A 26463-nucleotide genomic window follows, 5' to 3' on the forward strand; every position below is an offset into this window, starting at 1 on the left:
GAGCCATCAGAGGCTACTCAGTGGACTTTGTAAGCACCTGCATAAAATAACACATTTAATTTAATGTAAGGTTGTAAAAATAAGTGGCCTTTATGGATGCCTGCTTTATGCAGCCACACAGTCAAAGGAGGAGACGTGTCCCCCAGGGCCCAGATCGCCAGCGTCCCCCGGCCATCCCGAGGAGAGCTGCTTCTGGGGAGGGTGGGGGTGGGCTGCTTATTGGGGGGGTGCATAAGCTCCTCCTCTTGTCCTGCAAGCTGTCGCCACTTCCCTCATTCATCATCTGTGAAGTAGGAAAGCCGGCAATCCTTGTCCAGTCCTGGGACGTGCAGGCATCGGGGCCCCGGCTGCAGGGCCAGTGGGTTGATGGTAGGGGCAAAGGGTGCTGGTGCCATCGAACCTGTGGGCAGCCCCAGATCCACCCTGGCACTCACCCTCACAGCAGTCACAAGGGATGCCAGTGCTCCCCTGCCAAAGCCTTCTTTATTTCAGACAACCTGGGAAAAGGGAACGTCCCTAGCCAACATGACCCAAAATTAAATTGTCTGAGAGTTCCGCCAAAGTTTGAAAGACTCATCAACCCATAGGAGGAAAAGTCAAGGCCAAGTTTATTTCTAGCCACCAGCAGTCCCCAGGTAGGGAAGTCACAGAGATGAAGGAGAAGAAAGGAGACACTTTAGGAGATGATCCTCTGTGGGTTTCATTGGCCCCTCCAGCCTGCCACAAGGTCCCCCAGGCCACTCTCTCCTTCCCGGGTACCAAGCCCACAGGTCTTTGGAGCTGGATGGAAAGCAGGTACCAGTAGGATGGAAAGCAGGTACCATGGCAAGGTGATTCACAGACAGCAAGTGTCCTGAGAGTGAGGTGTGTGCTTCAGCTCCCTACCTGAGCCCCTGGGGAGGGCCCACACACAGAAGGAGGCAGGCCCTCGGCCAACCAGTCCTGCAAGGAGAGCAGCCGGGTGAGGTCCATGGTGACATTGCAATCCACAGATCCTTCAGCAAGCTCATTGCAGTGAAAATCCACACCTTCACCATGGTCGAAGATTTTGAAAAGAACAACACAACGCCCAAGTCTACAGGTGAAGGGTTTAATAAACAGGTGTATCTAGGCAAACAGTTTAATAAATGGGTGTATCTTGGTGAAGGGTTTAATAAATGGGTATATCTTGGTGAAGGGTTAACAAATGGGTGTATCTTGGTGAAGTGTTAAATAAATGAGTGTTATCTAGGGGAAGGGTTTAATAAACAGATGTATCTTGGAGAAGGGTTTAATAGTATAGTATCTAGGGGAATGGTTTAATAAACGAGTGTATCTTGGTGGAGAGTTTAATAAACAGGTGTATCTAGGAGAATGGTTTAATAAATGGGTGTATCTTGGTGAAGGGTTTAATAAACGGGTGTATCTAGGGGAAGAGTTTAATAAACGGGTGTGTCTAGGGGAAGGGTTTAATGAACGGGTGTATTGCGGCAAAGGGTTTAATAAACAGGTGTATCTTGGTGAAGGGTTTAATAAATGGGTGTATCTTGGAGAAGGGTTTAATAAATGGGTGTATCTAGGGGAAGGGTTTAATGAACGGTGTATCATGGCAAAGGGTTTAATAAACAGGTATATCTTGGAGAAGGATTTAATAAATGGGTGTATCTGGGGGAGGGTTTAATAAACTGGTGTATCTAGGGGGAGGGTTTAATAAACAGGTGTATCTTAGAGAAGGATTTAATAAACGGGTGTATCATGGTGAAGGGTTTAATAAACTGGTGTATCTAGGGGGTTTAATAAATGGGTGTATCTTGATGCACAGCTTCTTAGAGGCTTCAACATACGATGTGAAGATGTGGGTGGATTCTGGTACATTTCTCAAGAAACACATTAAATCATTTTTTTTCCTTTTTTCTTTTTTTTTTTTTTTGAGACTGAGACTCTCTCCCAGGCTGGAGTGCAGTGGCGCTATCTCAGCTCACTGCAACTTCTGCCTCCCAGGTTCAAGTGTTTCTCCTGCCTCAGCCTCCTGAGTAGCCGGGATTACAGGCACCTACCATCAGATCGGGCTAATTTTTGTATTTTTAGTAGAGACAGGGTTTCGCCACGTTGGCCAGGCTGGTCTCGAACTCCTGGCCACATTGAATCTTGAACCCTTATTTCTGGAGATCTCTCATTTTGTGGAGGTGCCAGAGTCAGGCTGAGTTTCAGCAAACTGAAGCACAAGATCAGGAGAGTAATTGCAGGTATCTCAGAAGACCCCATGAGTGGTGGTTGAGGGAACACGTCTAAATCAATGCTTCACACGTTTTTGGAACACAGTCAGGACGTGGTAAATGTGTATTCTCCTTAGCGCTGAGCCTCTTACTGCATCTGGCACAGGAGCAACATGCAGAATGGGGGCCTGGGCAGCATCACCTCTGCCCCATTACCTCTGTGGTTTGTCAACTGGGCCCGGCATAACTCCACAGGCTCTGGGAGCCCTCAGAGCTGGGAGCAGTTTCTGAGGACGGAACAGTCCTCCCTGCAGGTGCCAGGAACTGTACGTAGGAGGCTTTGACCTGAAATTTAATTTGCACATAAAGGGACACAGGGTCCTGCTGCTTCAACAAGCTGTGTGTCCTTCAATAATCCAACGAAAAGGACCAACGGAGAAAGCCTGAATTTCCGGGGAATCGCCCATGACTCCCTGGGATGGGAAAGATGGTCCTAATATATTCTGTTCCAGCTCCCTTTCGGGGATTTCCAAACAATTGCCTATCACTTTTCCTCAGGGGTCTGTCCAGGGTCCTTTGGGTCCACGGATGTCACTGCTGGCTGGTCAAGCGGAAGGAACTTGCCCCGAAGCCGGCGAGCTCACAGGTCTCCGGGCAGCTTTAAGAGACTCGCCAGGCACCGGAAAGCAGGGGCTTTACTGAATTTGGATTCCGCTCAGCTCAGTGCCTGGCACAAGTGGTCACTTTTCTACCTGCAGAGCCCCACATGGTTGTCATTGAGAAAATCGAGTAACACAATGACACGTTTTTTCTCAGGGCATAGGCAGGAGGAGTGGAGTCCCCATCACCACGCAGCGTCTCCCTGGCGTCTGCTGGATGGCAGCCGGCAAATGGGCAGCATCTCTGCAGAGTGATTTGTGCTGGGCACTGAGGGGCACCTCAGCACCTGCTGAGGGGAGAAGCTCAGCCCCATCAGGCCCCCTGGGGTGGGGCCTGCGAGATCTGTCTGGGGACCTCCCGAGGTGCCCCCTGAACTGCTCCATGCCCTTCCCTGTGTCCTGCTCTCCTCCTGGCCAAGCATAGACAGCTCCTGGCAGCAGCTTCTCCTGCTTCTTCTGAGCCAAAATGCTTGTTTTAACTGAGTAAGCAACTCGGCCTCTAGAGCCCGTCTTTAGGAAAGTGCTGAGGTGGCAGGAGCCCTGCACTGGGAGCTGTTTCATCCTCTTGGCCTAGAGCTTTCCAGCTGCTGGATGCAGAAGCCCCTGCCCCACAGGGAGCCCCTGACCCTGGCTTGCTGGGAGTGGCTGGGGGGTGGCTGGTGACCCTGGGGTGCAATGTCGCTCCCCACAACTACTGGCCTGGTTGATATTCACAGGACAGTGCCCTGCAGACACATCCAGATGACACAGGTGTGCTCCGGCTGCCTCCAGTCGGAGAGGCAGGAGCACAGGAGGTTAGGGAGCGGGGACGGTAGGAGCACTGCAATGATGAATGAAAGCAAATTTAGGGGCAATAGGAGACCGGGAGGGACATGCCTCCAACAATGCATTGCATGAGGAAGTCTGTGGGTTCCAGAGGAACTTGTCCTTGCTGCGGGCCAAGTGGGTCCCAGGCTGCAGCTCTGAGAATGACAGCTCCAGGGTCTGCAGATCAGCTACGCCCAGGGCCACGGTGCCCTCCCTCAGAGTGGGCAGCTGCTGGGCCCCTCACATGGAGTGCAAGCTCTAAGCTTGTCAGAGCGGCTTCCCCGTCAGCTCACCCAGAGCTGCTGCCTAAGTTGGTTCATTCTGGCATGAACAAGGCGGGAGTGAATGAGAATGGCTCTCACTGACAAACGGAGCAAAAGCCTTTAAAAAACGTATATGTAATTTCGAGGAGCACAGCCCACACCTGACCAGCACCAGGCTTAGCCTTGCTCCTGCGTCTGGGGTGTGAGTGACGACCCAGATAGCGCCCCCGTAATGACTGAAAGAGACATCGTGATCGCCCCTTTACACGTGGGGGACTCCAAGCCCAGAGAAGACACTAGAGGTATTCAGTCACAAGGGGTGGATGAATCAGGACCTCTTTGGCTGCAAATGTGAGAAGGCCCAACCTTGGCTCGTGGAACTGAAAAGTTGAGCAGCAGCTGGCTCAGAAAAGCAAAAATAAGTTGAGCAGCGGCTGGGGTCTGGGTCCCGTGGAGGGGGTGGCCGGCCTTTCTCCATCCCCACCTCCGGCCGCTTCCACGAGAGGCGCAGGCGGTGCCTGCAGGACCCAGCAGAGCTCCAGGCGCACGAGTGCACCTGCCCCAGCCGGAAGACTGACTTCCGCCGCCCTGAGCTGAGTCCTGTGCCCGTCACGGAACAAATACCAGGGAGGAGCGTGGCATCTGGGCGTGGGGCAGGAGCCAGCCCAGCTCCACCTGGAAGGCCCCGGCCTCAGCTTCATGCTCTGCTGGCGCCATCTTGAAATTCTTAGTGATTTTCCAACATTTCTGTTTTACACTGGACGCTGCAAATTCTGGAGTCCCTTTTTGCCGGGAGAGTAGGTTTATCCTGATCAGGTTAATCAGAGCCTCCGCTGGAGCTGAGGGGTCAGCCTCATCCACTCAGGAAGCTGGGGGGCGGGAGGAGTGGCCCCAGGGAGGAGGCTTCGGCTGACCCGAAGGAGATGCGAGCTGATGGCGAGGAAGGCAGGATGAGTCTCCACTGAAGTGGGGCCGCCTCTGACTCGGTGAGCGTGTGCGCCATTGGCTGAGCCCCTCTGTCAGCCGTCTTTGATTGATTCACATATTTGATCATTCAGAGTTTGATGTAAGTGACATGCTGCACTAGCGCGCATTTCCAGGCTTGTGTGAGCTAAGTGGCTGCGTCTGTGCTAACCATGCACCAATTCCACACGGCATTTTTTTCTCAGTGAAACTCCCTCTGTTCTATTCTCCCCTGACTCCACTAGGCAAAGCAGAGTGGGCACGTGGCAGGCTCCCCACGTGTGTGTGCAGAACAGCTGTTGATGAGCAAATCGCTCAGAAGGAGATTTTAGAATGCGCCCTACCCCTGGCCAGACCTGCGCGCGCACATGTAAACACTGACTTTGGACCAGACGCAGAATGAGATGGCCATCCTTCCCTACCCCTCATCCTGGAGCTCAGCACAGGTTAAATGAGGTCTGTCCACTGCTTCACTTACGAAATGTCTGCAGGGCAGTTCGAAAGACATTAGCCAGGCCTCGTGACACCCCAGATGTCAGCACTTCTCCAGTCTGTCTGGTGGAACAGAAGTTCCCTAAGATGCTCGTGAAAATCGAGTTCCAAGGTCATGAGAGAGGCTGTGTGCTTACTCCATTTTGGAGATTTTCAAATTGTATCAGCACAATGCACATTACAAGCCCCGGGAAGCCCCTCCATAAAGAAATCTGCTTAATTCTGTAGAACTCAGCCCTCCACAAGTACACGCTTGTGAGGGTGCTCTGGGCACTAGCACCTGTTTGTGTTTGGCAGAACACACTTTGGGAACTGCTCCCCAGGCCTTGCTGCAGTTTTCTGAAGACAAGCAAGAAACTGCTTGCTCAGTGGCTCGTTCCCCTCTAGAGAGGGTGAGGCTTGCAGAAAAACAGGGACTCTGCAGAACAGAGCCTGGACGCCACCCCAAACCGCCATGAAGCCGCCACTCATAGGTGGAAATGGGGACACGGGATACACAGTGCAGCCCTCCTTGCTGGCGCCGTTTAAAATGCACCGCCGTCTTCACAGCGTGCGAGTTCCCATTGGATCCATGGGGATCCAAGTGTCAGAGGATTCCAAGGCTGCACCTGGCCTTTGTGGGAAGGGAGCTGGAACGATCACCGGAGGCCCCGAACGGCGCTGGCACCTGCCCTCCACGGCGGGTCCTGGAACCGGAGGTGCCTATGTGCTATGAAACCCCAGAACCCAGCTATCTTTTCTGACAGGGAGAGGACCTAGGCTTCCTGCAGCATGACTGAAAGCCAAGGTGTTGCAAAACCCTGGTCCCCGCAGGGCTCTGTGCCGCTTCCCATCACAGCTCATGCCTCCTTCCCACGGGTCATGCCTTGTGGGAAAGTCACAACCAGACCACACACTCCGGGCCCTGTCCGCCACCCGGCTGCCTCCACGGTGGGTCTCTCGGCCGCTCTGGAGGCTTCTTCTCATCCGGGAGGCGGGAAGGGTGACACTGGCCCTGACGGTGTCTGTGGCTGCTGGGACACACAATGGGAGGCATGTAATCACAGCGGTGCCCACCCCGGCCGCAGCCCTGGCGAGGGGTCCTGGGACTCTCTGATACTGCGCTTGCTCTTCCCAATTTTCCAGTCATGGTCAGGGGCCCAGCATGGTTGAGGTTCCGGTGGAGGAAGTGATGATTCTCAGGCCTTGGTCACTCCTGCCTTGAGGTCATTCCGGGCCCTCCCTAACTCAGCCCTTGCTGAGCCCTGAGCTGCAAAACAGCTGTGTCCTAGAGCGTTCGGCTGTCCCAAGGATCCAACTCCAAAACCATAAGCCCTCCCACTCAGGCAAATTAAAAACATCCACATGCCACATCTCTTTACAAACCGTGTGGAATGCAGAAGAACAGCATGAAAAAGAGGCTTTCAGTGACGAGGTGGGGAGGGGAGCGGCGCCATCTCGTCCCTGGCACCAGCCCCTCAGTGCGGTGGAGCATCGTCCCCACCCAGAGGAGGAGCACGGGGCTGGCAGTAGCTCAGGGTGCTTTACCGCCCCGTGTCTTCAGGCCTGGCCTCGGGTGGGAAAACACTCCTGAAACTAAATTAACTAGTTTTAGATCTAATTTTACCAGGCTGGAGTGGGCTGCAGATTGATTTTCAGGGCACCTAATAGAGAGCACTGCAGGCTGCCTTTCTCTCAGAAAATCCATCTCCATGTGCTGCCGTGACTTGCTTTGCTGGTCGCTGGGAGCAGTGAGAGGCCAGCGATTCGCCGCAATGTGTCTCGCTCTGTGCACTTCAGGTAGCTGTGACACAGAGTCTAGGCCCTGAGGTGTGTTTGCTAAATGGGCCTTTTATGGTAAAACTGCTGCCCGGACTCAGGTTCGGGGAGGCCCAGGGCTGAGCCCTGCGGTAGAATTGGCCTGGGGGAGCCCACGCTGCTGTGCCAACCCATGCAGGAGAGGCAGGTGCAGGACAGCTGCAGGTGCCTGCTCCACGAGGCAGGCAGAGCCCCAGAGCCTATCCCCTCCCTGCCCATGCTCCCGTATCCCCCACAGCGGTGCCTCCAACCCTGCACACCACACGCCCCATTCCACCTGTGGTTCATGCTTTTCCTCTGATCTGAACCAGCTAATTCTCGCTCCTCATGTTTGTCCTCATCCCTCAAATCCAACCTCCAAAACAAGAGACAGAAACGGAAAGCGCGGCTGCACCGGCACCTCCCAAGCACAGGCCAGAGGCAGGCTGTGATATCCTAGAATGCACGGCTTCCTCCAGGCAGCCTCCCACCAGGGCCTCCTGTGTGTCCCTCAGGGCACCCTCAAGGGCAGCCCCCTGCCGAGTTTTCTTCCCTTTGTTTCATTATTATTATTGTTATTATTACTCACAGTCCTAATGACATGGCACAAATAAACTTCTCTGGTCAGTGGTTCCCTGGCACACTCAATGACAAGCTGGTGCACCCTCCAAATAACATTACAAAAACCCTGAACATAGGAAAAACACATTTACGAATCTATCTCAGGGCGTGATCATCGCATAGCAGGACAATCCCGACAGAGCATCTGTCACTCTCCCCCTCTTGTATCTCAGCACTCATTAGCCACCTCCTGGGAAGCTAAGAGACAGAGGGACCCCAGGCATCCGGTCAGGGACCCTGCTGGACCCTGCTGATTGACTGAACTTCAGTTGGAAAGGCGGGAAGTGCTGAGTGGTAATGAAACCCAGGAGGAAAAAAAAAGATATTATTGGCCAGATTCTCTATAAATGCCATTTGACCAGTGCCCGCCTCTCCTGTAAAAGGGTCTCATCTGCAAATCTGGGGTGGTGTCATCTATCACGGGCCCAAAACGCCATCCCTCTTCATTCTTATCATCGCAAAGATTTCTGAGAGAGGACGAGATCTCGAGAGATGGTTTCTCCTTCCTTCCCCTGAACTATAAATACCCTCCTGCAACCTCTTAGAAGACAGCCGGTACTTGAGCACAGCGACCTGATTGCCGTTGGCCCCAGCAGGACTTTGGTGGGAAGTCAGCGTATTTCCTCCGTGTTTGGAGATGGACAGGATAACCAGTCCCTGCAGATCTTCTCAGTTCATTTTATTTCATGTTTCCTACGTTCCATGTCATTCACTTATTCATTCAGTGAACATCTGTTGTGGCCCTGCTGATACCAAAACCTGTGCCAGGCTCTGAGGAGAGATTTCCCAGGGCATGAAGTAAGTGCCCACTCTTGGAAGTTGCTGGAAGGCTCTTCGGTGGTTCTCTGGCAAACCACTCTACCCGTCAAGACCCCGAAGTTTCCCCCAGCGACCCCGTGCCGGCTGCGCTGCTGCTGCAGATGGAGAAAATCTCTTCTCCCCAAAAGTGATCCTGGCCTCTCAGGTAAACTGGGGTGCACCAACCCACGCAGAGTCGAGAGTTGGGTAATTTGAGGGTCAGAGACACAAAAGTCTCTTCTCCATCTATGCCGATACCTGAAATTCCACCGTTAAAACTTTATTTATATTGATCAGTTGTTCCTTAGCCTATTACAGATTTCTCAAAGAAAGAAATGGCAAATTGACATGTTTTTCGGTTGTCTTACCTTTGCACTAGAGCTGGGTTTTGACAGTTTTAGAAAAAACAGGTTTATCTGGAACTGGGGTTGGGGCTCCTGGAGGGAGGTCCTCACTGGAGCTCTACAGGGAGAGGGCGGGGAGGGTTTTGTGTCGGAGACAAGGGGCCCTGAAAAACAGGAGCGAGTGGGATGACCAAGGAAGAAACTGGTCTCCCTCCCAGCCATGCACACGTGAAAGGCCAGATGTCCCGAGCAGCACTCATGGTCTTTCACCCGTGTCGGAGCCCCTGCCTGTGCTGGGCCGCTGCCCGCGCCCTGGACACAATTGCGGGAAGCAGGCAAAGCCCTGCCCCAGGAAGCCTGCACTCAGGAGGGGAGAGGCGGACGGGTAGTAGGCGTCACAGGGGCACTGGAGGTGGGGATGGCAGGGAGGAAATGGAGCAGGACAGGAGCTCCAGGCTGGATTCTTAGATCCTGGGACACAGCACGTGCCTGGCAAGTCTTTGTTGAACAAATGAATGATGAAAGGAATGAATGACAGGCTTTTCCAGGCTTTGTTCAAATAGCCCAAACTCACCAGAGACGGACGTGAAGGATGTGTTGGCCGAGGCGTGGGCGCCCACCCGTGCAGCTGCGATGGGCCACCAAGGGCATGGGGCCAGGGACGGGAAGTTCAGTTCGGCAGCACTCTCATGGCTAGAGAGAGTCTCACAAACAGAGGAGTTGGGAGGCTCAAAATAATAAAACCCATCCTGTGCTCCAGCCAGGAGCTCAGTGCTGAGGAAATAATTAGATTTAGACTTGCAAGCTCAGCTATTAACTCTTTGACCTGCTCTCTAAACAAATTACTTACGCGATCATTGCTCGCTTTCCAGTTAACTAGAATGTCTGATCTGTAGAAGAGGTGAGAAATGGCCCACATTTGGACCAGTGCTGAAGAAACATGGACTCAGAGCAGACAACGTGGCTCAGTCTGGTCAGCAGAGAACAGGGCGCCCTGCTAGGAGGGTTCACGATGCCACACTTCCAGTTTCAAATAAGCTCAGCAGAAAATAAAGCGAAATGCTGGTTGTGACTGGCTTCAGAAGGGCAAGCGTCAGCAAGGCCTGGGGAAGCCGGGGGCGCTGAAGGCAGCCGCTGTGAGACGCAGTGAGCTGGGCCTGGCCATCACAGGAGGGTAGCCCCCCACCCTGCTGCACTTTCTCTCCTTGTCCTTGTCTCATTGGATCCCCGCAGCACCCCAGGACACAGATGGGGAAGGTCTGCGTTGCAGGGATGAGGTCCAGCTATAGGGAGGTCCAGCACTTGGAAGGGTCTCACAGCCCCTGCACTGGAACCTGGAGCCATGGAAGAGGCAGCCTGGGCCCACAAGTAGCGGACACCCCACTGGGGAGAAGAGCCTGGTGGCCCATCATGGCCCCCTGGGCTCCCAGTAACAGCAAGTGTGAGGCTGGGGTCATCAGGGCTGGAGGAGTTAGAGGAGGGCAGTAAGGACCTTGCCATTGTCTTATCAAGGAACTGCCAGTACCTTTGTGAAGCTGAGGCCTTCAACAAGCTCCCCCCAGGACCATTGGAGAGTCCCAGGTAGGAGACAGGAGGGAGGCGGCCAAGGTTCCTGGTCACCTACTCACCATGGGGCTTAAAGCCTGGCTTCTGCATTAGGCTTGGATTCAAGACGGTGTCATCAGCTGTCGGGCCGGAGCTCTGAGCAGTGAATTCAGAAAGAACATATTAGACTTGGAGAATAAAAGATCTTGGCCAGGCATGGTGGCTCACACCTGTAATCCCAACACTTTGGGAGGCCGAGGCCCCCAAAGCAATATAGCAAGCCCTCATCTCTAATGAATATAAAACAATAGCCAGTTGTGGTGGCATGCATCTATAGTCCCAGCTACTTGGGAGGCCGAGGCAGGATCATTTGGTCCGGGGTTGAGGCTCTGAAGACAATCAGCATCCCTACACTCTAACCTAGGGATAAAGAAAAGGAGCCACTTAATCAAAAAAAGAGAAAGGAGAAAAGAAAAGGATGGAAAAAGAAAAGGAAGAAAAGAAGAAAGAAGAAAGAAAAGAAAGAAAGAGAAGAAAGAAGAAAAGAAGAAAGAAAAAGAAAAGAAAAGAAGAAGAAAGAAGAAAGAAAAGAGAAAGAAAAGAAAAGAAAGAAAGGAATTATGGAGGAGGAGGAATAAATGACCTGTGCTGGGGATCCTGGCGTCTGGGGTGCCCCTCTTCCTTAGCAGGGAGAGGAAGCAGCTCCTCCCCTTAGATGCTCCTACGAGGCCTTTGCAGAATGCAAGTCTCTTCTCAGGCCCTGGCTTCAGATCTTTGATGTTCCTGAGGCCCCAGGCAGGTTGTCAGTGACTTCATGCAGTGCAGGGAGCCCAGTGGGGCCTGACTTACTCCTCTCTGGCTCGTGGCCCACTTTTGACACCCCCAACACTGTCCACACAAACCTACGTGAAATTCCACGAGGTCACTCCCTCTCCCCTCTTGGGTTTTTGCACAATATCCATTCAAGAAAAGTGACTTCGGCAACCAGTTAACAAATAGATTGGTGAACATGATAAATAGGAGATTATTGCAAAGCCCAGATGAGAGCCGAAGTGGCGGGAGCAGGCTGTGGAGCGGAGAAACAGCAGGAGGGACCCTCTACAGAAGCTGAGGCATTTAACAGGTGCAGTGAGGACAACGGGCAGGCAGAGGTGACCCGAGGGCCTTGAGGCTGGACCCTAGGTGGATGGCATTAAACGAATCAGAGGAACAAGGACACACTGCATCTTTACAGGACATACTTGTCCAGTTTTAAGCAGATGGACTCAGAAATCCTACAGAACAATCAGATAAGCTTTCAGTAGGACGTGAGGAATTTGGCCTTGGAATCAGAAGCTGATTGGGGATTAGAGTATAGTTGCCTTCAGGCCACCCGCCTCCCAGGGGAGCTTCTTTCACACGTGGGATGGCTCTGTGCTTTCTCTTCTAAACCTGGGGCGCGCGAGTGGGAGGAAGTGCTATTAATTATTGCACCCTAAGGCAGAGTTCACTGAGGACACCATCCTGAAAGGACGAGGATGATGTCAGGCAACTTCTGGAGCCTCCACTCCCAGGTGGAGCATTCGTGTCTAGAACTTTGAAATTTGGCTGAGCCTTGGCTAATCATTTGGAAAGCTGTGAGTTTCTCCTTGTGAAGTGTGAACACACACCTTTAGACTATTTTCCTAATTTAAATATAGTTTCTTGCAAGGAGTCACCTTTTCCCATCAATCATTTGAGGGGCCATCTGTATCTGTGTCCACCGCTCACATCTGGAAGGGCACACAGAACAATCTGTTGTGTGTCCGTGTTGGCGTCTCAGCTTTTTCCAAGGTTAGCTGGAGTGCGGTGCATCAGGTGTGGCCCGGGTGGTCTTTGAGACTGTGCACAGCCCCACGGTTGCTGTCAAAACCCTGCCCTGTCGTGAGTCCCAGTGCCCTGGCTTTGAGGAGAGCTACCTGGGGGGAGAACAAAATGCTTAGAAATTAAACCATGAGATAGGAAAGGTGATGATGGCTAATGGGTACCGAAAAAAAAGTAACTGGGAAGAATGAAGAAGACCTAGTTTTTGGTAGCACAACAGGGTGAATAGAGCCAATAATAATGTAATTGTACATTTTAAAATAACTGAGTATAATTGGATTATTTGTAACACAAAAGCTAAAGGCTTGAGGAGATGGATACCACGTTTTCCATGGTGTGACTGTCACGCATTGCAGGCCTGTATCAAAACACCTCATGTGTTCCATAAATAGACACACCTCATGTGTTCCATAAATAGACCACAAAACTCAAAATTAAAAGCTACCAGAAATATTGTAACCAACAAAGAGAAAAAGAAATTAAACTATGAAAAAAGGACACATACCACCAATAGCTCAAATCTGGCCATACTACTAATTGCTAGCCCAACTTTGAGCCCTATGAACTGAAAGTGATGTTTTTATATGCACAGCTGCGGGAGCTCCTGTCACGACCAGAGGCTCGCTGCCACTTGCACAGATTACTTCCTACTAATTTGGGGACTTTGAGAAGGTAATTAGGAGTTGTATGTTTGCTTTTAACACAATCACCTCTTTAAAGAAACTCTCCAAATACCGTCACGTTCTGAGGGACTGGAGGTTAGACTTCAGCAGAATTCTTGGAGGACACCGTTCAGCCCATGACAATGAACGTGTGGCTGACACCGCGGGCCGCCTCCGTTTTAACTGGACGCTTTCAGGCCCAAACCCATGAATTGCGTCCATCTCTGAAATTGCCAGAAGAGATTCACCAAAAGAATCAAACCTTCTTGTGTTTTACAAAACTCAGTGCAGACCCAGAATCTCTTTAAAAGTTGCCTGAACTCCGTGTGCTGTTCATAGGACGGGAGCTTGGAGATGGCGTTTTAAAGCCCATGTTCCTGAAAATCTGTGAGACGAACTCCTTGCCTTTCCTCTGCAGTGTTACTCCTTCCTCCTGCCTGCATGGAGGTTAATCATCCTCTTGCTTCCCAGGGCATCCCACCTGTCCACACTGATTTGCGTTTGTGCTTAGATAGAAGTGCATCCATTTGAAAACACACCTGTATTCTGTTCGAATATACAGCTATGGAGAAAGTGGGTCAAGCCTGAAGGAGGCCATCTGTCAGAGCGTGTTTTGGCAAAAGGAAAACATGAGAAGAAAGCTTGTAACAGAGGCCGAAGTATTGTAGCCTGAGGGCACCAAGTGAGTTCTGTGGACTCCAGCTGTCAGCCCTGATCCCAGTTATGTAACTGTTCAGGAGAGCAGAGCTTTGTGAGATGTGGAAGGGACGTGGTCCACAAAAGGGAAAGGCAGAAGTGCAAACCTCACTTTCAATTTTTGAAATAAGGACAGACTCAAAGTGCTTACTTTATGATTTTTAATAGCCTCTCCTATGAAATATTTAGTGCTTTTTAGGAGGCAGAGTATTAGATCAAATCCTGGCCAGGCACGGTGGCTCACACCTGTAATCCCAGCACTTCGGGAGGGTGAGGCAGGCAGATCGCTTGAGCTCAGGATTTTGAGATCAGCCTGGGCAACATGTCAAAACCCTGTCTCTACAAAAAAACATAAAAATTAACCAGGCATGGTGGTGGGCACCAGCTATTCAGGAGGCTGAGGTGGGAGGATCGCTTGAGCCCAGGAGGTTGAGGCTGCAGTGAACCAAGATCACACCACTGCACTCCAGCCTGGGTGACAGAGTGAGACCCTGTCTCACCAAAAAAAAAAAAATCCAATTTTTAGACATCCTGGCAATTATCACTTTTATTATCATTTTTATTGAAATTTCCAGCCAATATGTTATTTCACATGACTTTCCAGATAACTGACATATCATGTACCAAAAGATTTTTTTAAATTTTCATCATACTTGCTAAAAATTGTTTGATAAACTATTTGTAAATGAAACAGGGTTTCCATCCACAAAGTGGCCTCCAAAAACATTGATCTTTTCACAGTCCCTCAAATCATTGTGGGTAAACTGAGGCCTCAGAGACCACCAAGGTATGTGTGGTTGTGGTTGGACCTGTGAGAAACAAACTCACTCATCCAATCCCAAAGAATGGACTCAGAGACCCGCAGAAGAGCGGAAGTGAGACTTTTAATGATGGTCTTGCAAGATCGGGTGTCTGATGGGCAGGCACACCCAGCACAGCTTCAACAAGCCATTTATCCCCTCGTGCGCAGGTCCTTCCCCCGGCCCCTCACAGGCTGAGCACTATGGGGTCACAGTCTTCCCGGACGTGACCTATTGGTTGTTGGGCACGGGCTTTAGGTGTTTTCTTTAGGGTTGTCCTGCTGCATTTTATTGCAACCCACAATGCATTGCAATCCCAGTCAGCTCAGGGGCTTTCCAGGTATTTGACTTATGACCTAAGTAGCTGGACAGGCTGATAAGAACAGACAAAACAAGCTATTTCACAAGCTCGTAAACTTTCATCTTAGACTAAACTTCTTTGGTTCGGGTGAGGGCAACTAAAGGGGCAGAGGAGTGGGCCAACAAGTAGGTGTCGGCTATCCAAGCAGGGGCCTAGTATATCCTGTTTTTTCTGTAGTTTGCTGACCTAAGCCGATTTAAGGCACATTGTCTTGGAAACGGACCACTGTATACATTATTTCCTTCAGGCCTGAGGCTCACAGTTCCGATCCCAGCTTGCAGCTTTCTGGAGCTCTTGTTTTCCCCCTCACTGGTTACTCCCCCTTTATTTTATGTAGATGCAGATCCTCAGTGCAAATCCAAAGCTGGCTCCAAAGGACTTTGTCTTTGAGACTATAATTTTTCTTATTGCAATGTCTAAGGCTTTTTGATATATTTGAGCTTTCACATCTATAAAATAGGGGGAATAAAAAAGAAAATAGAAAGCTTAAGTCCTGATAAGCAGAGGCATAAGCAGATATGCTTTCCTAGCAGGGATCTTCATTTAATATCTACCATCCTCAATTTTCTTCTTTGTAGATTCAACAATTCTTTGAGGCTTGCTTTACATCATTTATTTTCTTGTCCAGTCATGATTTTTGTTTTTTTTTATTACTTTTAATAATGGGAGTATAATTTACATACAGCAAAATGTACAAACCGCACACATTACAGTCCAACGACAAAGGTATGCACACACGTAGCACATGCCCCATCTAAATACAGCATCTTTTCATTTTACCAGCAGAAGCCCACTTCCGCCTCTTCCCCGCAATCCACACACCCCCCTCAGAGAAGCCCATGCTCTGCTTTCTCCATGGAGTGCTGAAAGCCTCCTGGAACTTTATGTAAATGGAACCACACTGCATATTCCTTTTTGTGCCCAGATTTTTTTGCTCAGCATAATGTTTTTGAAATCCATCTATATCATCAAGTAAAATTGTAATAGTTCACTCATTTTGTTTTGTTTTACTGAAGAGCAATTCATTGTATAAATGCACCAGAATTAGTGTATCCACTCTTCTGTTGATAGGTATTTGGGATCTCTCCTGTTTTAAGCTGTGATGAATAGTTTGGATCAATATCCCCGTGTGACTCTTTTTGTGAACATATACATTTCATTTATCTTGGGTAAATATCTAGAAGTGGAGGTGGTAGTTCGTAGGAAAGGTGTATATTTAACAACCAAGACATTTTCCAAAATTTCTTGAAGTTATTATACCAAGGTCTGAGCTCTGATTTTCCACATGGTTACTGACATGTAGACATGTAGCACTGTCAGCCTTTTATTCTTTTTGTTTGTTTGTTTTTGAGTCAGAATCTCACTCTATCTGTCCCCCAGGCTGGAGTGCAGTGGCACGATCTCAGCTCATTGCAACCTCTGCCTCCCCAGTTCAAGCGATTCATGAGCCTTAGCCTCCCAAGTAGCTGGGATTGTAGGCACCCACCACCACACACACCCACACCCAGCTAATTTTTTTGTTTTTTGTAGAGATGGAGTTTCACCATGTGGCCCAGGCTGGTCTTTTGGAAGTGCTTATTGGCTATTTGTGTATCTTTGTAGTGTCTTCCACAGTGAAGTTTCTGTTCAAGTATGTTGCCCACTTTTTATAAGTGGAGATTTGATATCCTTTATTATTAAGTTGCAAGAGTTTTTGTATTCTGGATACAAAACAGTCACCTTGATTGTAAATATATCATCCCAATCTATCCATTCCTTTTAGCTTAATCAACAGTGTATTTCAACAAGCTGAATTTTTCCAGTTTGATGATAACTAATTTGTCATTTTTTTTCTTTTGTAGTTACTACTTTCTATCTCCTAGCTAAGAAATCCTTGCCTACATGAAAACCATGAAACTAATCTCCTCAATTTTCTTCCTAAAAAGTTATAGTTCTAGCTTTTTCATTGAGGTCTATGATCCATCTTGTGATCATTTTCACATAGGATGTGAGGTAGGGCTCAGAATCATTTTTTTCAATATGTTGTCTAGTTTTCTTAGTACTATTTGTTAAAAAGACTTTCTTTCCTTCATCAACTTGCTTTGGTACCTTTGTTGAAAATCAATTGATCATACAGACTTGAGACTTGATTCTATTCCTAGTTCCACTGGTACTTATCTAGCCTTACGCCATTACTACATTGTATTTGTTCTGCAGTATCAATATTGTTTAGACTATTCTGGGTCTTTTGCATTTCCATATAAACTTCAAAATTATCTTTCAATTGCAACAAGGGTACTGACTGAGATCGAATCATATCTATAGATAAATTAGGGGACCATTGATTTGTAACAATATTGAATCTTAGATTCTGTGAAAATGGCATATATTTCTATTTATTTAGGTCTTTTTAAACTTATTTTAGCAATAGTTTGTAAATATGAGTATAGGTTTGGCATATCTTTTTTTTTCTTCAAATTATACCTAAGTATTTTATAACTTTTTGTCCTAAGAGTATTGTTTTTTAATTTAATTTTCCGCCTTTTCAACTGATACATAGAAGCACGCAGACTTTTGTATACGTGAATTCACTTATTAGTTCTGGTAGTTGTTTTCATCTTTCCCTAGGAATTTCTACAAATACGATCATGCCATGAGGATAAAGTCAGTTCTACTTCCTTTCCAATCTCTATGACTTTTATTTTCTTGCCTTATGACACTAACTAGGACCTCCTGTGCAGTGTTGAATAGAGGTGGTGAAGGCAGACATCCTTGCCTTGTTCCCAATCCCACGAGGAAATCATTCACTCTTTCATCATTAAATATAATACTAGCTATAACTTTTGTATATGTCCTGTATCAATTTAAGGAAATTTTCCTCTAGTCCTTTGTGTGTTGAGAATTTTCATGAAGAATGGGATTTTGTGTCTGTAGATAAATTAGGGGACAATTGGTATTACAACAATATTGAATCTTGAATTCTGTGAAAATGGTGTATCCTTCTATTTATTTATCTTTAACTTATTTTAGCAATAGTTTGTAAATATGAGTGTGGAGGTTTGGCATGTGTTTTTCCAATGTTTTTTCTGCGTCTATTGAGATGCTATGATTTTTTCCCCCTTTATTATGTTAAGGATGTGAATTACATTGTTTGATTTTCAAACTGTAAACCAATCTTGCATTCTGGGATGAACCACACTGGTTCATGATACATTAACCTTTTTATATAGGGATGAACTTGATTTGCTAATATTTTGTTAAAAACTCATCTGCTCATGAGGACCATGGGTCTGTAGGGGTTTTTTTTTTTCTTATAATATCATTGATTGGTTTTGGCTTTAGATTAACATTGGCCTCATCAAATAATTTTGATAGTCACCCCCCCTTCCATTTTTCTAGAAAATTTTGCACAGAATTGGTATAATTTCTTCTTTATATACTTCTTGCAATTCACCAGAGGGAGCTGTCTGAGCCTAGTTTACACGTGAGGTGGTTTTTACTATGAATTAAATTTACTTAATATATATTGCACTCTTCTGGTTTTCTGCTTCTCCATCTGTGAACTTTGACAGTGTGTGCCTTTCAAAGAATGTTCCCATTGCAACTATGTTTTTCACTAACTAGTACACAATAGTTTACATTATTCCCATATTCTTATTTAATGACTGCAGGAACTGTAATAAGATCCTCTTATTTATTTCTAATTAGATAACATGGAAGTTTTTTCTCCTTTTTCATGATTAATCTAACTTGAGATTTATCAAACCTATTCAAAGAGTCAATTTTTTTGTTTCATTAGAGTTTTTTCCCCTATTGTTTTCCACTTCCTATTTTGACCTCTACTATTAATTTTAGTATTTTCTTCCTCTAACAACTTTGGGTTTGTTGTACTCTCTTTTTTTTTCCTTTTTAGCTTCTGACAGTAGAAGTTTAGATAATGTTGGACATTTCTTGTCTTCTAATATAAGCATAAATTTAGAGCTAAAATGTGTCTCTCAGTATTGCTTTAACTCTGTTTCACAAATTGAGGTATGTTATACTTTCATTATCACTGAGAATAAAGAGGTTTTAATTTTCCTGTGATTTCTTTTTAACACTTTGGTCACTTACAATGGTGATACTTAATTTCTGAGTATATAGAGATTTTCCATATATGTTTTTGTTATGTATATTTAACATGATTATATTGTGGCCAGAAAATACACTTTTATGATTTCAAACCTATAAAATTTATTGAGACCTTTTTTATTTTGTAGTGTATAGTCCATCTCAACAAATACTCTATACAGTGTTCTATAAATGTAAGTTAGGTCAAGTTAGCTGTTAGCATTCTTTTAATTTTTTGTTCAATACAGCCTTTTTCTCACTACTTGTTCTATCGGTAACTAGGTGAGGAATGTTAAAATCTCAAACTATCATTATATATATTTCTACCTTCCTTCATTTTTTTAGTTTTTTATTCATGTTGTTTAAAACTCTGTTGAGTGCATAAACACCAATGATTATTATATTATCTTGACGACTTGATCATTATGATATGTCTTTCTTAATCCCTGGCAATATTTCATATTTTGAAAACTACTGTGTCTATTGTTCACATAACCATTCCATCTTTCTTAAAATAAGCATTTACATGATGTATCTCTTTCAATTATTTGACTTTTAACCTATCTACATTTTTATATTTGAAGTACATTTTTGTAGCAATCAAAAATATGTTTTGTTTTTTAAATATAATTTGAATATCTCTGCATTTTAATTGGAGTACTTAGTCCGTTTACATTTAATGTAATCACTGACATATTTGGATTTAAGTGTACCATATTGCTAATTTTTTTTCAGTTTATTCCATTTATTTGTTTCTCCTTCTTTGCCTTTTTCAACAAATCAATCATTTTTAGTATTTTATTTTATCTTCTCTGTTGACTTTTTAGCTATACCTCTTTGTATTATTTTTAGTGACTGATCAAGAGATTAAAGTATGCATGTTTAACTTATCATAGCCAACTACCTCGTGATCAAAGGAAGAAACTTACAACAGAATAATTATATTTACCCCATCCCAAGGTGTGTGCTGCTCTTTTTATATATTTTCTAAATATATAATAAACATTACAGTACACTGTCATTATCTTGTATTTAAAGAGTTAATAGTCTTTTAGCAGAATTCAAATTTGTATTCTGTCATTCTTGTTGCGGTTGCTCTGTATGTGAGAGGTCTCGTTTCTCTGGCTACTTTGAAAATACTTTCCCTGTCTTTCGTTTTCAGGAGTTTGGCTGTGCTGATTTGTACCGTCTTCTTCAGGTTTATTCTGTGTAAGTTTGATTGAGATACTTGGGTCTGTGATTTGATGTGTCTTAAAAAATTGAAAACTTTAAAACTATTATTTAAAGTACATTTTCTACCTTAACAGTTTTTCCATTTTTTTCTCGAATTCCAATTATACATAAATTAGACTGCTTTATATTGTCCAACAGATCATTGAGTCTCTGTCACCTTTTTCACCATTTCTATTTCTCCCTGTGCTTAGTTTTGATTGTTTCTACTGATCTGCCTTCAAATTTACTGATATGTTTTGTGAAATGACATATCTAATGTGAAACCCATCCAGTAAATTTTTTCATTTCAAATGTTATGTTTTTGAGCTTGAGAATTTTTATTTTATTTATACAGTTTCCATTTCTCTACCAAGATTCCCCATCTATTTACTTATTATGTCCCCTTTATTTTTAAATTCTTAAAAATATTTCTAACATCTATTTAACATCCTTATCTGCTAATTTCAGCATCATTAGATCTTTTTACTTTGACTGTATTTTTTTCTGAGGATAGGTCATATTCTCCTTGCTTCTCACATCTAGCAATGTCATTACTATTACTATATCATTATTTGCTGGGCTTTGTGGATACCATGTTGTTGAGAATATGGATTTTGTGGTGTTCTTGAGTTTTCTTCTAGCAGGTAGCTTATTACTGACCAAGGGTAGTTTATTACTGACCAATTTCTAGTTGAAATGATCAACTAGATCATTTCAAAGCTTGTTTTAAGTCTTTGTTAGCACATGTTCATGGCAGTTCTTAATCTAGGACTAGAGTATTCCTAGTCCTTAAACATCACCTTTTTACCATCCCAGCTGAATCCTAGCTCTTCAGTGATCTATAATTCTGCCTGATCAGAATGCCAGACTTTCAGCATTGTGCCATCACTTGAATTTTCATTTAGCTCACAGGTCCCCAGCCACTGCTCTCAGTGAGATCTGAGTCTCCCCTTCTCATGTGGGGCTGAGTCTCAACCAAATCCAGTGGCCCCACCAGATCTCTGAAGCAGCTGCCTTCTGCTCTCAAATTCTACTTGCCTCAGCAGCACAAGCTTTGGTTTTCACCTTCTCAACTTACAGTGGTGCTTGTTCTTCTTCAGGTCCACTTTTCTACTGCTGAAAAGAGCTTCCAGGTGGGAGGCTTGTGGAGCTGTGGGGTGCACTCACATGCTTTCCTTTTCTCAGCAACAATGGTCACGACTGCCTGGCATCCAAACTCTGAAACCGGTTGTTTCATAGACTTTGTCCAGTTTTGCTGTTGTTTATAATGAGACAGCTAGTGAGCTGCAGCTCCCTCATCCTAGCCAGGGGCTTGTGCATTCATGGCCAGTGAGCCTTCCTTCCTGCTCTTTCTAGGACTGTGATGTGGGCTCAAGATCACTTCACACACTCATGTCTTCTCCAGGCTCACTTTGGAGGAGACTATAATGCACTTACCATTTTCCTTCTTGGTTTCAATAGATCAGAAAGAATTTGGTAAGACAGAACTGAAATCTCATTGTGCCCCACTCAGCTAATGTTGTGGAGTCATGGTCCTTGGACCAGGAAAGGTAGAGAACTGGCTCTCCCTCTTCACGATGAGGGAATGTTCCTCTGCACCGTCTGGTCCTGGGGCTTTCAGCCATCCCCGATAACTTGTTTATGAATACATTGTATGTGATTACTTCTGCAGAGAGGAGAGTACATTTGATTTTTCTACAAAATATTAAACAGACGCTAAATTTAAATGCTTTTCATATTTGAATTAAAAACTATTTATTGCACTATTCTTCCTTTTGTGGCCCCAGAAACAAAGATACTATTCTGATTTTAAAGATATGACAAATGAAACATAGAAGGTTAAATAAAATTTAACAAAGGCAAGGCAAGGAATAAAAATCCAGAACATTCAGCAGACACTACAAGGATAAACTTTACTCAGGCAGGAAAAGATAGGAAGATGAAGATCTCCTCAAGTAGCCTTTGCCCAGTGCGGAAGGCAACTGCAGGCTGGAAGCCTGGGACGTGCTGAGGACCTTATAGATAGTTCTGGGCACATCCACTAACTTCTCAATGTCTCAGATTCTTTACCTGGAATAAATACGTCAAGAAAGCTAAGACGTGTCCCAGTGATTATGCAGTGTGACTAATGACGAAGTAACCACGTGTCCTCAATATGTGCAGTTATTTTGATTTTGCAAAGTACACTAACACCTAATACTTCAACCACATGTTCTTAAAACCTGATAATTCATATCAAGCATTCTGGGGAAGGCCATGAATTCAGGGGACTCGTGATATTGAATGAAAAACTGCTGGCATAGCCACAAGTGCCCTTCAGGGAAAATAAGCCATCGCTTTTTTTTTTATCTCACTCAAGGATAATCCTCACCCCAAGATGTTAACACGAAACAACAAGTAGACTATTAACTCAGGACATTTTATTTCTAAAGAAGATGATTAGGACATCTGAAAATACCTACAAATTATTCCAGTGAGTGTCTCTTTCCCTCAGCCCTGACAGTGTAGTAGTTCTCCCAAACTGTTATAATGTGAAAAACCGGCGATAACCACAGAGCCTCAGTGTTGCAGAGGCCAACTGCAATTCACAGCTGCACGTGGTTCCAGGCAAGGGCTTCTGTGCCCTCCAGATGCTCACCCAGATGCCCCCTAAAATACATAAAACTGCTTCAAGTAAATGCTGTTTATTCCACAGTGAGTAACAAGATTTATAAAGCAAGTGTCCTGGAACTTTCAAGCCATGCATTAAAAATAGCCATCGACCTTTCCTGAAAATGACTCTTGACTCTTAGACCAGGGCTGGCCCCAGGTCACTGCATCCTCCGGGTCAGCTTCCAGCTGGTCCATATTCGATAATGGGAGCCCAAGCTCAAGAACCCAGGATGTGAGCAGCTGAGGCGTGGAGACTGCCCAGCCAACCTCTGACGTTTTTAGAGGAACAGCCAGCCAGCCCAGCCCGCTCTTCTAGGCGTTACCCAGAGGGTGGGGAGGCAGCGACAGCATGGGGCGCCCTGCGATGCAGCTTCTCCGGCACACCCAAAAGGTCCAGAATGAAGGCAAAAAAAAAAAAAAAAGTATGGCTTCCTTTTTTCATCAGAAGCTTGAGTAAAACCAGATTTTCAAAAGATGACAATGAAAAACATGCAAAAAATTGAATTATCTGAATATCAGAGTTCCACTCATATTGAACTAATAGAATATAGATCAGATCCCAAATGGACAATGGGTTCCAAGGAAACCACAAAGAGAGGCCCTGACGCCAAAGAACTTCTGTCGTACTTTTTCTGTATTAAAAATGGAATTCTTCACGTCCTTTTCCAAGAACATTCTAAAGACGCGGTCTGCCCTTTCTTAGAAATAATCGCTTCTCTCCCAGAGCTTACGTGCCTTCACGGTGATTGCAGAGCATAGCTGGAATTTCAGGTGTACTTTTAGCAATAGATAAGTGTTAGCAATACTGCTGGCTTTCTGTTTCCTTTGCTTTAGTTCGGTTGCTCAAGCTGTCCCATGAAATCTAAAGTCCGCTGCACTAGCGGAAAGAAAAGTTGGTTAGGCACAACTGGGAGTGTCAGAGAAAATACAGGACGCCCAGTTACATTTGATTTTGTTTTGCCGTTGTTTTTTACGTATTTATTTTAATTTTAAAATGTTTAATTGACAAATAAAAGTTGAATATATTCAAGGTGTACAATGTGATGATTTGATATATATGTTGTGTAATGACGATCACCACAAATTAATTAATACATCTGTCACCAGCCATAGTTACCATTGTGGGGGATGAGGATGCTTAAAATCTGCTCTCTTATCCCATGTCAAGTGGACAATACGTGTTATTAGCCAGAGTCCCCATGCGGCACATTAAGACTCCAAAACTCATTCATCCTAGGAAGTTTGTACCTTAGACCAACATCTCCTCACTCTCTCCCTTCTCCCCTCACCCCATGGACCCTGGCAGCCACCATGCTACTCTGCTTCTATGAATTCAACTTTTTTTAGATTCCACGTATGAGAGAGATCATGCACTAGTATTTGTCTTTCTATGCCTGGCTTATTTCCCTTAGGATGAGGTCCTCCAGTTTCTTGCACGCTCGTTGCAAATGGCAGGATTTCCCTTTTTTTAAGGCTGCCTAATCTTCTATTGCTTGGCTGTACCGCGTTTCACTCATCCACTCATCCACTCATCCACTGAGGACACTTGAGCTGCTTCCACCTTTAGGCTCTGGTGCACAACGCTGCCGTGGATATGAGAGTGCCGTTATCTCTCTGAGTTTCAATTATTTGGGCATTGACCTGCCGGTTACCCCGTTTCACACCCCCAGAGGGCTCTCATTTCTCCGTGTCCTCACCAACACATTATTTTCTGATTTTGCTTTGTTTTTCTAATAGCCATCCTAATGGGTGTGAGATGATATTTCATTGTGGTTTGGATTTGCATTTCCCTAATGATTAGTGATGTTGATTACATTTCCATGTGCTTATTGACATTAGTACATCTTCCTTGGAGAAATGTCTATTGAAGTCCTTTGCCTTCCACTGAATTTCAGATAAACCATGAATAAGGTTTTTAAGTATATATATGTGTGTGTGTATATACATATATATATATGTACACAGATATATATTTATGTGTGTGTCCCACACAATATTAGAAATGCCTATATACCAAAAAATTATCTGTTTATGTAAAACTCAATTTTAACTGGATATCCTGAATTTTTATTTGATGAATCTAGCAACATCAGAAAGTAAAAACTTTGATAGATCTAAAACAATCCTTAAATATCTTACGATTTTGCTAAAGTAAAGTCAGGAATAGTTTAGTGCGCTTGTGTGAGTGTTTGGCTGGTAGCCTTACTTTATTAAAAATGTAATTTCATCTTGAGATCCTCCAGACTAAATCATTTGAGCTTCACACTCTTAGTGTAACATTATTGGACTCCCTTAATGAAATTATAACTCAAGCAAGATATTTCATTCTCTTGTAGTAAATTAGTTTGGGCTGCGAGGGTTTAGAAGAGCAAACCCTTCCCTGGTTTATTCTTGTTTGGTAGAACAAAGAAGGCACAGGCATTTTATATTTGAGTTATTTATTGTTCTCTCTGTTGCCCGTCCCTACTGGAAACAACAGCTGTTAACGGGCTCCCGAATGAATTTCAGTGTGAACTCTCCTGGCCTCTGAAAACCTTGGCTAAGGAGAAAACAGGCTCAGCTTCAAAAGAAAAAGAGCCAGTTTCAGGCTGGGTCTGGATGCCTGAAGGCCAAGGGCAGATGAAACCAGCAGCTCATGTTTTCTTGAGAAATTACACTTCAGGGAGATATACAGTGCCATGGTGGGGCACCTGTGGACAGCTGTCCTCATTACAGGGTGATGTAAACTCAGTGACCTCCTGGGAAATCCCGCCCATGGGTGTCCACAGCTTCCGAAGGAGAGGGAAGGATCCCGCGTAGCAAAGTAGCCGATCCCACAGCCAGTGCCCTGGAACTTGGACAGCAGGGACGCTAGGACACGCTTCTGTCGTACTCTGCACCGTGTTCCATGAGCAACGCTAAGATTTCCACCTGGGGCCTCTTAATCAATGAGGTCCAGGTTCATAATGGCACATGCGAACCGTGTAGACTGGAGGACGTCTGGGAGCCAGGGGCTCCCTGTGCTGTGTCTCTGCTGGTGTCTCCTCTGCAGTGCAGTGAGTTCTACGTGTGGACCAATACTCCCCAGTGCGGTGGTTTAATTTAGGTGGTGGAAATCTCCAAAATAAGGAGCTTTTCTTTCGGATCCCTTTATTAGTCATTTTTATTTCTCTCAATCATACCTCGAACCCACCATTCCTTAATCTCGCTATTGATGAAATAAATTGCTGAGACCATGGGAGTAAAACAGCATACTTTATTGGTGAGGAGTGGCATTTCCTGGTTGGATCTGTTTCCACAATCGTGCTGCACTCTGAGTGGTGGGGACCCAGGAGGCAAGACCTGCTTGGCCTTTGCTCACCTGGCCACAGGCTTCAGGCAGAGGCAGTCCCTGGAATTCCAGCCACCGTATTGAGGACGCTTGGGCATTTCTGGGAGGACTGCGTGCTCTGCCCACACCACTAGCTCCCTCCTCCCCTCCTCTACTTCTGCCAAACGCCCGCTAAGTGACAGGTCCTTTATTTTTAATGCATGTCAAGCCCAGAAAGCAAATTCTGCACTAATAGGGAAAGATAGTCTTGGCTTTATTTGCACCATTCTCTTTTAATTGTGAGATCGTTTTACTTGTTTTAGCCCATCTCTGTGAAATGATCTCGACGGAAGGCTCTGCCCTGCCCGGGATCTTGTAAACAGATGCAAGGTTGCCACCC

General features: G+C 45.6%; 1 protein-coding gene across 1 annotated transcript in view; it reads left to right on the plus strand.

Moving 5' to 3' along the window:
- Positions 1–26463, plus strand: part of ADARB2 (adenosine deaminase RNA specific B2 (inactive)) — a 672719-nt gene that overhangs the window by 320757 nt on the left and 325499 nt on the right. The gene's annotated exons all lie outside the window — the stretch shown is intronic.

Source organism: Papio anubis, chromosome 11 (assembly GCF_008728515.1).
Source record: "Papio anubis isolate 15944 chromosome 11, Panubis1.0, whole genome shotgun sequence".
NCBI classification, from domain to species: Eukaryota; Metazoa; Chordata; class Mammalia; order Primates; family Cercopithecidae; genus Papio; species Papio anubis.